This window comes from Amblyomma mixtum, chromosome 3, assembly GCF_055824585.1.
Source record: "Amblyomma mixtum isolate Tamu chromosome 3, ASM5582458v1, whole genome shotgun sequence".
Taxonomy (NCBI): Eukaryota; Metazoa; Arthropoda; class Arachnida; order Ixodida; family Ixodidae; genus Amblyomma; species Amblyomma mixtum.
In genome coordinates, this window is record NC_143014.1 from 330,007,782 (window position 1) to 330,021,921 (window position 14,140).

The following is a 14,140-nucleotide window of genomic DNA, read 5'->3' on the forward strand; positions in this document are numbered from 1 at the left end:
GAAACGCTTATACAAATGCAGTGAGTCAATTATTTACTGTAACATAACATATAAAAAAATCACCTATAGTGTGCTCAGTCGAGCAAAACATGTGGAAGTAAATGTAATGAAACGATATGCAGGTAAGCATCAAGGAGCAATAAAAAACAGGAAAATGCACTACAGGGCAGCACAGGATATATTAACAATAACTGAAATGAACAATAGCACTTTGGAGAGATGACATACTAATATCAGGAAAGCTCTCCTTACGTGGAGTAAAACTATTCAGGAAAATCTGTGACTGGACTCCCAGCCTTTTCATGGCCGTGGTTACTTGTTGTCATGGGTGAAATTCAGTGTGGTTTGTAGAGGGGCAGATATAGGGCCACTGAGTTTGATGCCAGTGATGAAATTGCATGTGCGGAAAATGTTGTCATCTTTGACCGCCGCCATTCATGGAGGCTACTCCTGCTAGCGAGGTTTCTCTCTGCACGGGATCCCCTCGAACAGCGAACGGCGAGAACAGCGGTAGAATCTGACATATTTCGGTCGGTTGCTTTTCTCCCGTTCGAGTGACAGTCTTGCTGCTGGCGAGTCTGACAGTGCAGTTACAGCCACATAACCGTGGCTGCGAACCATAAACTATCTCTGCGAACATAATCCCCGGGGTCCCAGATTTTCCAAACTCCCATGCCCGTTTCCTTGCGGAATTCGAAACCAGAACTAGAATCAAACGTAGCGTGAACAAAATACAAAAGTCACAAAAATAGCGAAGTTCGAGCCTTAGACAGATGCACTTTATAATAGTATTTTATTTTATTGTGGATAGTATGCACGCTACATATGCTCTAGTTTTTGAGTGCGTTGCTAGCGATGGTTGTCACGTGGTGTTTACGCTTGTGCGCGCGGGGGTTTTGTCTGCGCGGCAGGGTGAAGTGCCACACGTCGCCATGTCTTCCGCGTTGCACGGCGCTATCATTGGCGACAGCCAAGTGAAATTTCTGAACGACACAAGAATGTATGTGCCGTGTAACGTGTGCACATTCAGTTTCGGCGGCGCCGACGCTCGGATCCTCCTGGACATAATCAGGAGGATGCCTTTGAAGCCGCTGGACTTCCTAGCAATTTATGTCGGCGGCAACGACCTCTGCACCCAACGGTCGCCGGAGGACATAGCCGATGATATAAAGGTATGTGATCATGAGGAGCTTGGGACTGTTGTGAGTAGCGGCTACGCGTGCGAAATGTGGTTTTCGCGGCAGGGAGCACGTGCTTCGCGCATAACAAACTGCGCGACAGATGTCACGATTGTAGCTCGTGTTCCTTGCTTTTTTCCATGGGTCGGTATTAGCAAAGCCAATACCACAAGAAGTATCCGGCATTGACGTGTGAAGCCTCGGTTTGCAGGAGGCAAAGACGCAGAAAAATTTCCCCTCAACTTCCAAGGGAGGAGAGAGGGAGTAGAAAGAAAGAGTGGGTGACTGATGGCGAAAGGGACCATGCGTTCGCCTATCAGAATAGAGCAGTGGGGAGGATGTACGTTATACTGTGATTACTTAGTGCATAGTCTGCCGCATGAATTGTCTCTGGCGTTTTTTTTCTTTTTTTCTGCACGTCAGATTTCCTCAATGTGCACATGTCTGCATGGTGCTTACAAAGTGCCAGAATGGCATGTAAGCTTGCAGATTTCTTGTTCCATCGTGCAGACAGAGAAGTTTGATGGATATATTGCTCTCATGTCTGCGACAGTCGCATACTTGGCCACTTTCCCCTCACATTGCTGTTTTGTATGCCACATTTATTAATGCTGCTTGTTTCTTCCATGCAGAAGGTGGTGCAGCAGGCAGCCTCTGTGGCCAGGAAAATATTTCTTTTCAGGCTGCCACCACGGCTGTCGGAGACCGAGGGGCAGAGGAAAGGAGGAAAAGGGTTGACACTCTAATCATCAGAAGCCTCGCAGCCTCAGAGGATGTGGTGCTAGTCGGCGTGCAGGTAAAAATTCCGCACGCAGAGAGTCTTGCATGTGAGCAGTGCAGTTGCGATGAAAAGATTGGGCACCTACTCTGTAACTGCCCTCGTTTTGAGCGAGAGTGCGCCTTCCTGGCTGCTACTCTCTACCGATTGGACTCGCGCCCTCTAACAAAGCCCAAGGTTCTGGGGCCCTAGACACAACCTTCCTCACAAAGGAAAGCAGTGAAAGCGCTCCTGAGGTTCTTAAAGGACTCTGGGTTGTGTTTTCGTCTACAAGCTTTAAGCTTTCAGTGTGTGCCCTTTGTCCCCTTGACATAGTGGTCGATGCACACTTGGAAAACTCATCTCGTTGCCGCTATTTTTCCTTTTTCCCCCTTTGTTCCCCTCCCCACATGTAGGGTAGCCTGCTGGGCATCGCCTGGTTTACCTCCCTGCCTTTCCGTCCTTCTTTTTCTATCTCTCTGATTTAAGCTTGTACTACGTTGTGTTACATCATAAATGACTAGTACGAATCCATGGACTTTCTGTTTCATCAAGGCAAGCAAAAGTATATGATGTGAAGAGAACAAAGTTGTATATAACTTGGAATACCACCTTGGCGCGGTCATGAAGTGGTAAATGTACCGGAAAGGCACTGCATGCATATCGGCCCTCTAACCTGGAATGCTGAAGTGACTGCGATTGAAATATACTTTATATGGCGCGTGTCCTGTGTCTTCTTTTTCTTTGTGCCTTGTTTACTTTGCTACCACATATTTCCATCATGAAGTACACTTTGGTTGTTTGCGCATTTTGACTGTGTCGCATTATGTGAGACATTGCTGTAGTGTCCATATTATTCGTGCATTTGCAGGGGCGGTTTGTTGCAAAGGGACAAGCAAAACGTGCCCTGTACGCCGCAGATGGCTACCACGTCTCCCGAGGCTGTGGGGTGAAAGCCCTGGCTAAATCGCTGTCACTAGCCCTGAGAACGACATTCAGGAACCACTGCGATTTCATGCCGCACATCGCCACCACCGGCAGGTGTGGAAAGTATTGCAGTGTGAAGAATGTAGGGCGAAGGGCCATTCCAACGGCCATTGTCGCCAGTTCATGGCATGAAGGTATGATAGAGGCACTGCAGATGCGGTGTTTGTCTGTCGTAAAAGATCTTTTTTTTTTTTTGCTGTGTAGCGAGAAATTGGAAACAGAGGAATTTCATTGCTGTCATAATTGCTGCAGTGGAGGACAAAAAAAAAACTGATGAAAAGTGGCAATTTGGGTTAGTTGGTTCAGAAGAGAAAACCAAAGCAGTGCAGTTTTTTCTCTGTTGTAATTTGTTTGCCCTGCTTTGATTTTTCATATAAACCTAACTTCTATTTTCCACAAAATTTCATACTTCCTTCATCCCTCAAGCATGCTTATGCACACCATGGTTATAACACTGTACATGGCATTGCTTCAATTGACATTTCATGGTCTGATGAAGCCTCATTATGCATCATATTATTACGTGGCCCGAAGTCTATGTCGACACAAGGACGACCGGAGCACAGGGTACAGATCACAGTTTGGCCCGGGCGGCAAGCGCGCACACACCGGGAACTTCCTCTACGCCGTCTTCACGGAGATTATCCGTTGCAATATTTTGAATGCAGGGGCAATCTTTCACTAGACAATATCATTTGACTGAAGCCTGCGTTGCACTACTTGCACTAATGTTGTCCTGTATCATTCTACAGGTCATAATATGCAAGACAGCCCGGCAATGGTGGACCATCATCATCATCATCAGCCTGACTACGCCCACTGCAGGGCAAAGGCCTCTCCCATGTCTCTCCACTTAACCCTGTCCTTTGCGGCCACCATATCTCCGCAAACTTCTTAATCTCATCCACTCATCCGACTTTATGCCGCCCGCTGCTACATTTGCCGTCTCTTGGAATCCACTCCGTTACCCTTCAAGACCACCGGTTATCTCGCCTTCGCATTACACGCCCTGCCCAAGCCCATTTCTTCCTCTTGTTTTTGACTAAAATATCATTAACCCACGTTTGTTCCCTCACCCACTCCGTCCGCTTCCGATCTCTTAACGTTAAACCCACCATTTTTATTTCCACAGCTCGCTGTGTTGTCTAAGTTAATGTGAACCCTCTGTTAACCTCCACGTTTCTGCCCCATAGGTGAGCACCAGTAACATACAGCTGTTGCATACTTTTCTGCTGAAGGATAATGGTAAACTGCCATTCATGACTTTATAGAACCTGCCATATGTGCTCCACCCCATTCTTATTCTTCTAGTTATTTCCCTCTCATGATCCGGATCAGCTGTCACTACCTGCCCTAAATAGACATATTCTCTTACTACTTCCAGCACCTCGCTACCAATTGCAAACTGCTGCTCCCTTGCTAGACTGTTGAATGTTACTTTGGTTTTCTGCATGTTAATTTTTAGCCCCACCGTTCTGCTCTGCCGGTCTAACTCATTGATCATGCTTTGCAGTTCATGTCCTGAATGACTTTGCAAGGCAATGTCATCAGTGAATCGCAAATTACTTAGGTATTCTCTATTAACTCTTATCCCCAACTGTTCCCATTTCAGGCCCTGGAACACCTCCTGTAAACAGGCAGTGAATAGCATAGGCGAGATCGTGTCTCCCCGCCTGACACATTTCCTTATTTCAATTTTATTGCTGACTTTACGTAGAACTATGGTAGCTGTGCAAGCGTTATAAATATCTTCCAATATTTTCACATACATTCTTCTACACCCTGATTCCACGATGCCTGCAGACTGCTGAGGTTTCTACTGAGTCGAATGCTTTCTCGTAATCAATGAACGCTATATATAGGGGCTGGTTATATTCTGCGCATTTCTCTATCACCTGACTGATAGCGTGAATATGGTCTATTGTCAAGTACTTTTTACAAAAGTCTGCCTGATCATTTGATTGATTGAAGTCTTAGGTTGTCCTGACCCTCTTAGCGATTACCTTAATAAATACCTTATAGGCAACAGACAATAAGCTGATCAGTCTGCAATTCTTCGAAGTCCTTGACGTCTCCTTTCTTATGAATTAAGACAATGTTAGCATTTTTCCAAGCTCTAGGTGCGCTTGAGATCACAAGGCATTGCGTATACAGGGTGGCTCGAGCACAATCTCTCCTCCATCCTTAAACAAATCTGCTGTTATCGGATCCTCACCAGCTGCTTTCTCCCTTCTGCATTGCTCCTAAGGCTTTCTTTACTTCCTCCTTCGTAACTTGCGGGATGTCCCATTGCTGCGCTCTACTGCCTCTCTCAGTAACATTCCGATCGCAATCACTACAGTGTAGATTTGTGTAAAACTCTTTGGCAAGTTTAACTATCTTATCCATATTGCTAATGACATTGCCCTCTTTGTCTCTTATCGCATACATCTGGTTTTTACCTATGCCCTATTTTCTATTCACTGCTTTTCGGCTACCTCCGCACTTTAGAGCATGCTCGATTTTCTCCATGTTAAACTTCCTGATGTCGGCTACCTTGCGTTTATTTATTAACTTCGACAGCTCTACTAGCTCTATTCTGTCTATGGAGTTAGACTTCCTCATCCTTTACAGTTTCTTAATCAGATCTTTAGTCTCCTGAGATAACTTCCCAGTTTCCTATCGAACCATCCTACCGCCTACTTCTACGGCGCACTCTGTAATGGTTTGATTGAAACAACGCAAGGCCGAAGGCCAAAGAAGAGAGCGGAAGAAAGGAAGCGGGCAACACAGCGCTGAACTAACAACTGACATTTATTTGGCACGCTGCGCATATAAATACAATTAGGCACCAAAATAGGAAAACAACGCATAGAGCTCTATTTTCTATTTTGGTGACTAAATGTATTTATACCCGCAGCGTGCCAAATAAATGTCAGTTGTTAGTTCAGCGCTGTGTTGTCAGTTTCCTTTTTTCTTCCGCTCACTTCTTTGGCCTTCGGCCTTGCGCTGTTACAATCATACCATGCAGTTATCCCAAGCAGCTGAAGATAGCTAAAATAATACCGGTCTTCAAAAAAGGCGATCCAGCTTTGCCAAATAATTATCGTCCGATTGCAATTCTTCCTTTTTTTGACAAAATTTTAGAAAAACTAATTGAAGTAAGGTTGTCTAGTTATATTGAAAAATTTAACATATTGACCGATAGTCAACACGGCTTTCGGCGCGGACTATCTACAGATACTGCAATAGCGTCTCTCATAGATTACGTTAGACTAACAATTGATAAAGGAATGTTCTCAGGAGCAGTTTACATAGATTTTAGCAAAGCATTTGATTCCATTGATCACTCCATCTTGTTTCACAAATTGGAATCTTATGGTATCACTGGACCTCCCCTAATGCTCTTGAAGAGCTTTCTCTGTGACCGAGAGCACATAGTCTCTATTAATGACCATACATCTAACATAGCTTTAATTAACAAGGGTGTTCCACAGGGCTCAATTCTTGGCCCTGTATTGTTCTTACTCTACATTAATGATTTACCATCCTGTTTAAAGAATTGCAATAGTATACTATACGCAGATGACTCTACCATGCTATCATCGCACCAGGATATTAATCAGCTGATTCTTAACCTACAGAATGATCTTAATTCTCTTGAGCGTTGGTGCCACATTAACCGCCTGTCCGTGAACGTCGCTAAAACTTGTTTTCAGATTTTCCATCCCCCTCAGAAGTCATTGCCCATCACACCACTTCTATACCTCAATTCTACTGCTATTTCACCGCAAGATCGCGTTTCTTTTCTTGGTGTTATCATTGACCCTCACTTAAAATTCCATCATCATGTAGCTGAAACGTGCAAGAAAATTTCTTATGGGTTACGCGCACTAATTAAAGCCCGAAGCTATTTTCCAGTCCAAACTTTATTATCCCTTTACTACGCATTCATCCACAGCCACTTAAACTACGGTATCTCATCTTGGGGTAACGCCTATCATATTCATCTCTGGCCTTTAATAAAACTGCAAAAGCAAGCCATGCGCATCATAACCAATACCCCTCGAATGTCACCCTCCCGCATTTTGTTCATAGATTTAAGCGTTCTACCTATCTCGGCCCTTTATTTTTACAACCTTGGTATCCTATTCTTCAAGATTCTTCATCATTATCTCCCGCTAAGCATATTTTCTCTCGGCACGATCATGAGCAACATCGTCACACGTTTTGCGCTGCGTAATAACTTTTTACTACCTAAGGTCAGAACTAACTACGGCAAACAATGCCTTCATTTTTCATCCGTATCATTTTGGAATTCTTTGAACATAGACGTCAAACAAACTAATACGCTTTCTTTATTCAAGGTCAAACTAAAGCTTTTCCTTCTTAATTTGTGATTTTTTTGTTATGTTATTGATTCTATGTATCGCGGCATCTGTGTTTTATTTTACATTATCGTGCATTACATTGTTTGTATTTAAATATTTCAGTAACTAATATTACATTATGTGCCCATATTTATTGTTTCGTCGCTAATTAATGTGTTGTGTATTTTATATTATGTTGAATATTGACATTTATTTTCATGGGAGGTCCCGCCCGCGGTCTTGTACCATGGGACCTCTCGCTGTATACAATTGTAACATTTATTGTATTACTCAATAAACTTTCAACTTTCAACTTTTCAACTTTCAACCAACTCGCCCATCAGTTCGTGCTTTCAAGACTCTGTAATGATATCTGTGAGACGATCGTTCATTGTTTCAACATTACGGTCGTCATTGCAGAATAAATTTTTTTCCACCGCCAATTATTTTGTATCTCTATCATTCCTAGCATTGACACATTACTCAATTATGAAACCTGATATTTTGATGCTCAGGAATACCTTCTCTTCAAAAACAAGCCAAGAGGATCACTGCAGCATTCAGCTTTCAGGAATTACCAAACATTCCACACACACCACGGGACTGTACAAAAACTGCATGACACACAGGGCTAGGATCATTACAGTGCTTTTATGTGCACCTAGAATGCAACTGTCAAGTATCGCCTCGAGCAGTTCTGTCAGAACAAAGTTACTGAAAAGTTAATGTGCTGCTCAAGCCAAAAATGCCCAGTCCACAACACAGCACCTTGGGACACATGTTCTGTTAAGTATACACTCACAGGAGTGTTCAGCTTGTTGCCCTGCGTTGGTGAGGTTCTCTTGAATTGGTTTGTCCTGTATATCCATTATAAGTAACCTTTGCTATGCAAAGTGTTCCAGAGCTTTTATGGACATATGACACTACATGGATGTCAGTAAAGCGCACCACGGCATGAGGCTGCATGCATAAGGAATGAACAATCTGCAACATGAGCAATAGTTGTTTCAAACTGCATGTTTATTCAGTTTGTAAGAAGAAAGGAATCCACTAGACGGTTGCCCGCGGTGCTCCTCAGCGAAACTGCATCTGCCTGTTGGTCCGCGAGGTGCAAGCACCACTACTGTAGGCTGTGCTTATCACTGCACTGCACTACAGCAGGCCCCCTATCCGCCACCTGGGGACCGCGCTCTCTAGCAGGCAGGTTCTGCCTAGAGTGCCACTGCATGGTCTGGTTCCCCAGCCGTTGAAAGGATAGCAAGGTGGAAACGTGAAGCACACAAACACATAATCAGGGCACATAAACAATGGTGCTGGCCAAGGTGATACTCGACACAGTCCAGAGAACACATGGAGTGGCACATACACATTCAACAATCTCGGAAAAGGATATGCACACGACTGCACTGTGGGCTGCAACACCTCCATACAGCTTCACAGCAACCTTTGCCACAAGCCTGAAAAGAAACAAAGCCACAGACAGACAGGCGCAGGCACAAAGAGACAAAGGAACGAAAAAAATGAAACGTCATCAGGCACATGGCACACGCAAAAGATGAAAACCTACAGGCAACGTTCACACAACAGAATGACATGCACATGTACATGTGATGCGAGCTGCGCAGCCATGCCAGGGCACTCAATGTGGCCGAACGGTCTGAACCTGGGCCATCCGAGGACCTCTGAAAGGGCCCGTTGAACCAGGCTCAGGCCAAAACCTGGTACAGGCAGTTTAACTACAGCACTGTTGCCTTTCATTCTGGTCCGTCCTGGTTGTCGGCAATGTCTTGCATGAACCGGGCCAAAAGCTGTGCGTGCCTCCTCTCCGGAACATTCTTCATTAGGTGGGCTGCATTTAACAAAATCAATTCAAGGTGATTAAGATCAGAAATGTGCCTTTTCGTGCACATTTCTCTGTTTTGCTCTGTCTCTTGCACCATCTGCTTTGCACACAAGGCAAGCAGCATTTCTCCCTGGGTGGGCTCAGTGGTGTGCCGCTTCCTTTTTGGGACTCGCCGTCCAGGTGGACCACCTCCGGGTGGCAGCCTCCTTCCACCTTGTGGTGAGTTGAAGGGGCCATCGTCTGCCTCCAAGTGGTCCTGCTGAAAGTTATTGAATTACTTGGGCTCTTGGTTTTGGAGCAGGGTATGAATATATGGGCATGATTAAGAATACAGGTAACGAAACGCAGTATGTTATCCTGATGGCAGAGTTTCAATGAATAAAAGATAACTTATTAGTGGTTCTGTTACGCTTTTCTTTATGCAGGTGCTCACGATCCCCCAGCCCAACAGTTCTATCTCTTTCGTATTACTATTGCAGAGCTTTATATACAGAGAGGCAAATGTTTGTACATGCTGAATCAAATCTACTTACCGGTTCCTCCATGCAGTCTAAAGTGAGGTTACCCAAGTCATGGTCATCGCAGGTGACCTCTTGTTGGTTGTCGAAGCTGTTGTCCTCTTGTGGCTGGTCACTGCTGCAGTTGAGCTGTGAGGTGGCCTGGCTCGACGGTTCACAGTCTGTGACCATGCCATGGAGAATAGCTGCAGAACAGTTAGAATAATATGCAAGCCTCACTAACAATGCAAACAAACATTGCATTGATACGTTGAGGTTTGTAGGAAGGAAGCAATACATTACCTTCAGCACTGTGAATCATTTCTCCTGCTGAGGAAGCACTGAGGTCCACAGGGGCATGCCGCATGCTGCTTTCATACAAATCTCTCCTGAACGAAACGTGAGGTGGCCATGTTAGCTGTCTTTGGAGTGCAGAACTGACTTGTGCAACAGGTGCTATTATCATGCTGCATTTATATTCTGTGTATGATGTAGACACTAACACACAACTGCCTAAAAATGACAACCGCATTGCTATGAGCATGGTACAGACATTGCCAAATGGAACCAGGCTGCACGGCTGAATTGCTTCTCAGTCATATATTAAAGCTATTACGCCAGGCCTCAAGCTCTAAATCTCTGTATGGTAAGGAGAACCCCTGTCCTTAATTTGAAAGAAGTTTTTCATCTTCAGGGACGCTGTGAGGGCTGTACAATACGAATGAGAAGCAAATCATGCAGCCTGGTTACTTTTGGCAAAGACTGTACATGTTGTATACGTAGGGATATGTTTGTATTGTGTGTATGCGTCATTTTTTTCTGAGCTGTCACTAAATAAAGATTACCTAGAAATGTTAGACGCCATGCCGCTTTTACTTACGTACCTCCGACCCGTGGCGTGGTCAAGGAGAAAAGACATGAGCTGGAAATATGCCCAACACTTTGTCGAACTGCCACCAGCTGAGCCACTCTTCGGCTTTTTGTTTGCAACTTTTAGAAACTTGTCCCGCAGATAAGTCCACTTCCTTTTGCACGCATCACCTAAAAAGAAGGCAGCAGAAAAAATACACGATTAATAAATCCAAGATTCTTGTCTTTCCCTGCACCCAGCTCTCACGCGCGAAGATAAAGCAATAGCTGGCGCTGCGCGTAGGTATGTTAATGCTAGTGTTTTGTTTGAAACATGTGTCAAACAGAACACTACCTACTTGATTTACCACGCTGCGTAACAAAGTTCGGCCGAAGCGCCTCGCGAAACGCATGGCTATAGTATGGCTGTGTTCCATCCAAGCCGGCTGCCCTTGCGTTTTTTTTTTTTTTCGCTGGCACAAACCCCGCGAATTTGAAAGCGGCCACATGAAAGGTCGCCCGAATGTGACGCAGTGACATCGCGTGCAACTTCAGTACCCTCGAAAAATATTAATGTGGCGCTTTTTGCACTTTCTAGGATAGATGAGCTGCGATGCAAAAGCGCATGTGGCTGGCAAGGGCGCGCGCTCCGCGAGGCAACAGAACGTTCAGCTGGCCTAAATGTGCCCAAAGGATTTGTGTATTGGGTCTTTTTTTGAAGCGAAAAGCTTCACTAGGCTAGTCAACACAGGGTCTGCCGTGCGCCGTGATCAATTTTAGCCACATCTGCGCGTGCGCGAGTTCGCCGCGTCACGTCACTGGAGAGGCGCAAGTGGTCGGCGGAGCTACCGCCGAGCGCGGCTTCGTCGGTCGACCTTCGCCGTCGTAGATGACGCTCACCGAAGCTTTTCGCTGATATCCAGGCTGAACCTAAGCTAAGCCATAGCCAATTTTTTTTTCTACCGAATCACGGCATGTATCAGCTTAGATGGCTAATGTGCAGCGTTATTGTGAAGGTATGCACACGACGTGTAGATGTGCTCCCGCATTCGTTGCCGTGCTGGACATGTCATCGCCTGTAGGGCAAATATTTTGCTGTCAGCAGCGTGCCGGAGACGTACGGCACAATTGCAGAAGCACCATGCGAAGACAGACTGCAAGCACTTAAACACGTGGCGACTGCCGCAATTAAAGCACGTGGGATACCTTTTCCATACCAAGGCTATATCTTTTCCACGTCTCCTGTACGTTACCTGAGTTGTTCACAGAAAAGGGTCAGGTGCGATGGGTAGCTGTGCATCTGGCCGACAGTTATCGGAGGTTTTCAGTTACCTAATCTCATCAGAGAATGACTAAAGAAAGGACCAAAAAATGAACTTACCGTCGATGCTCAATTCATTTCCAATCGCAGCCCACATGAGTATCCTCTTCCCCTTGTCCTTGTACTCGGGAGGTGTCATATCGTACAGCGCAGGGTTGGCCTGAACAAGGCCAATTAATCTCTCAATCTCGTCGTCTGACCACATGTGGGAGTCGGTCAGCGAAGAGGATTGACTACCGCCAGCCATGTCGATATCACCTTGCAGATGCAAGAGAGTTGCACGTGCTTGGTCGGTCCTATATATACAGAAGGTTGTGTTGTGGGGTGTGTAATCCTCTCCCTCGCGAGCTCGCCCTCCCCTCCCCCTCCCCTCCCCCCGCCTCAGCGCGGCGCAGCGACCATGACCTCATCAGAGAGAGATTATTGCTTCCCTTCGTCCCCCTTTCTCCCGTCGTCACCAAGAACCTCATTTCCGCACGCACAGTACCGCTAAAAAATTCGTCTGCTATAGAGGCAGCCGTTGGAGAACACGCGCAGGCGCTGCTGCGTATGGCACGAAGGCGCTGCGATTTGCGTTTTTGAGATCACAAGCGCGAAAAGACAACCACATATTTAACAAAAACCACACTTTATCCGGCAACAGGACGAAGAACTTTGCACCGCCACGCGGCGAACCACGGAGATGCGAACCGGTTTCAAAGCGAATCGTCTCGTGGGTTGATGCCTTGATTCCCCGCTGTGCCCGCGCATTGAGCCGCTGCGAAAGAGCTTCCGTACTACTGGGGCACGAGATGGAGGGCAAAGAAACGGGCGCATGTACAGTATGGTAGCACTCGAAATTAAGGCAGGCTGTGGCCTGTACATTTCCGCGTGAGCGAATTCGGAAGCACATAGTTGCGGAATCTGTAACGCGTACCAATCCCACGGATGCCGGGATGGATGCGCGCAATGTCAAGACCGCATACTAGGGGTATTTAAAATGAAGGATGTCAAACTTTCAGAAAGGAATGCTGCGACGGTCATACAATGACAAAGGATAACAAATTAACTGACAAAAGAGATTATGAAGTCTGCATTTATTGGGAGAAGCCCAAAAAACAACTAAGACAGGTGGAAAATGACATTATGGAGGAATATGTACCAGTGAACAGCCTCAAGAGGGAACAGTTATTGATGGATGAACTGAGGGGGCTAATTGGAAGCACTGTCCCCATGATGGGACAGAGGTGTGAAAAGGCCAAGGGAAAGTACCTGAAGGCATTCCTGAGGTTATAATTGAAAAGCAGGATTAATGATAGCCATCATGGGTGAACTGCTGACACCTACTGGGAATTCTTGTATGCAGTGCTGTACAGTTGGATACTAATTACCGCACATGCATTTGAGCATTGATCTTGCATAGTGATGGAAATGGGGCAATAGCTGCTGGGTGGTAACTGGCAAAGGCCAGCATTCTGAAGTAAGAAACAGTACGTGCAGCATGCACTCTATACATGCGTAGACACAGTGGTTCCTGTACTCTGTCGTCTGTTGCCACAAAATTGTTGCATAGGGTTCTCTGTGCTGCTGAATGATAGCAGTGATGTCGGGTGAATATAACTGTTATTATTTTCAACTGGTAACCGTCTGTGCAATCAAACACATGCTTTTAGTGAGTTTCCATTGTTTGCAGAAGCAAACCGACATCCTGAGTGGAGTACTTTAACACAGATGTTGGCTGCCTACCTACTACATAACTGCAAGTAAAAAAATAATGGTGCATTTCATGACAATGGTTTGCTGGATTTGAGGATGGTGACCTTGTGGAACACACATCAAACATCTGAACAAGATGAAATTGCTGTGACTGAAATTTTATGATTCTGGTTCACATACCGCGTACCTCATGTATAGTAGGATAAAACTTAAAAGAAACAGCACTTGTTAGCACTCGGTCATGGCCCGAGGCATCCTGTATTACTCCACTAACCAATAACACTAAAAAGAATAAGTTGTTCGATGTTTGACTTTATTAATCCATCCAGGTATCAGAATTCTAGAGCTTATCATTTTTTCTTGTAATAAGCTTCTTATGGTAGTATACAATAAAAGTTTTAACAGCGGACTACTTTTTTTGGCGCGGAAGAATTCTGTGCGGCGGTCCAGATGGCAGAGCTTCACTGCAGACTTAAATTGAATCTGACTTTAGTGTTCGGTGATAACATGTTCTGACAGCCAAAAACCAAAACTGAACATTGGTTGTTGGCTGAGCTTAGATGCCAATTCAATGCAAACAAAAATATTTGTTGTAGGAATAGATACGCATAGTTAACATGAAACAAAAAGAGACAACCGGCAACAAACACCTCACTGATACTGC

The 14,140-nt window shown here is 45.3% G+C and overlaps 1 pseudogene; it reads left to right on the forward strand.

The window, feature by feature from the left end:
* Positions 1–932: 932 nt before the first annotated feature.
* On the forward strand, positions 933–8,106 carry LOC149355926 (uncharacterized; annotated as a pseudogene).
* Positions 8,107–14,140: the final 6,034 nt, after the last annotated feature.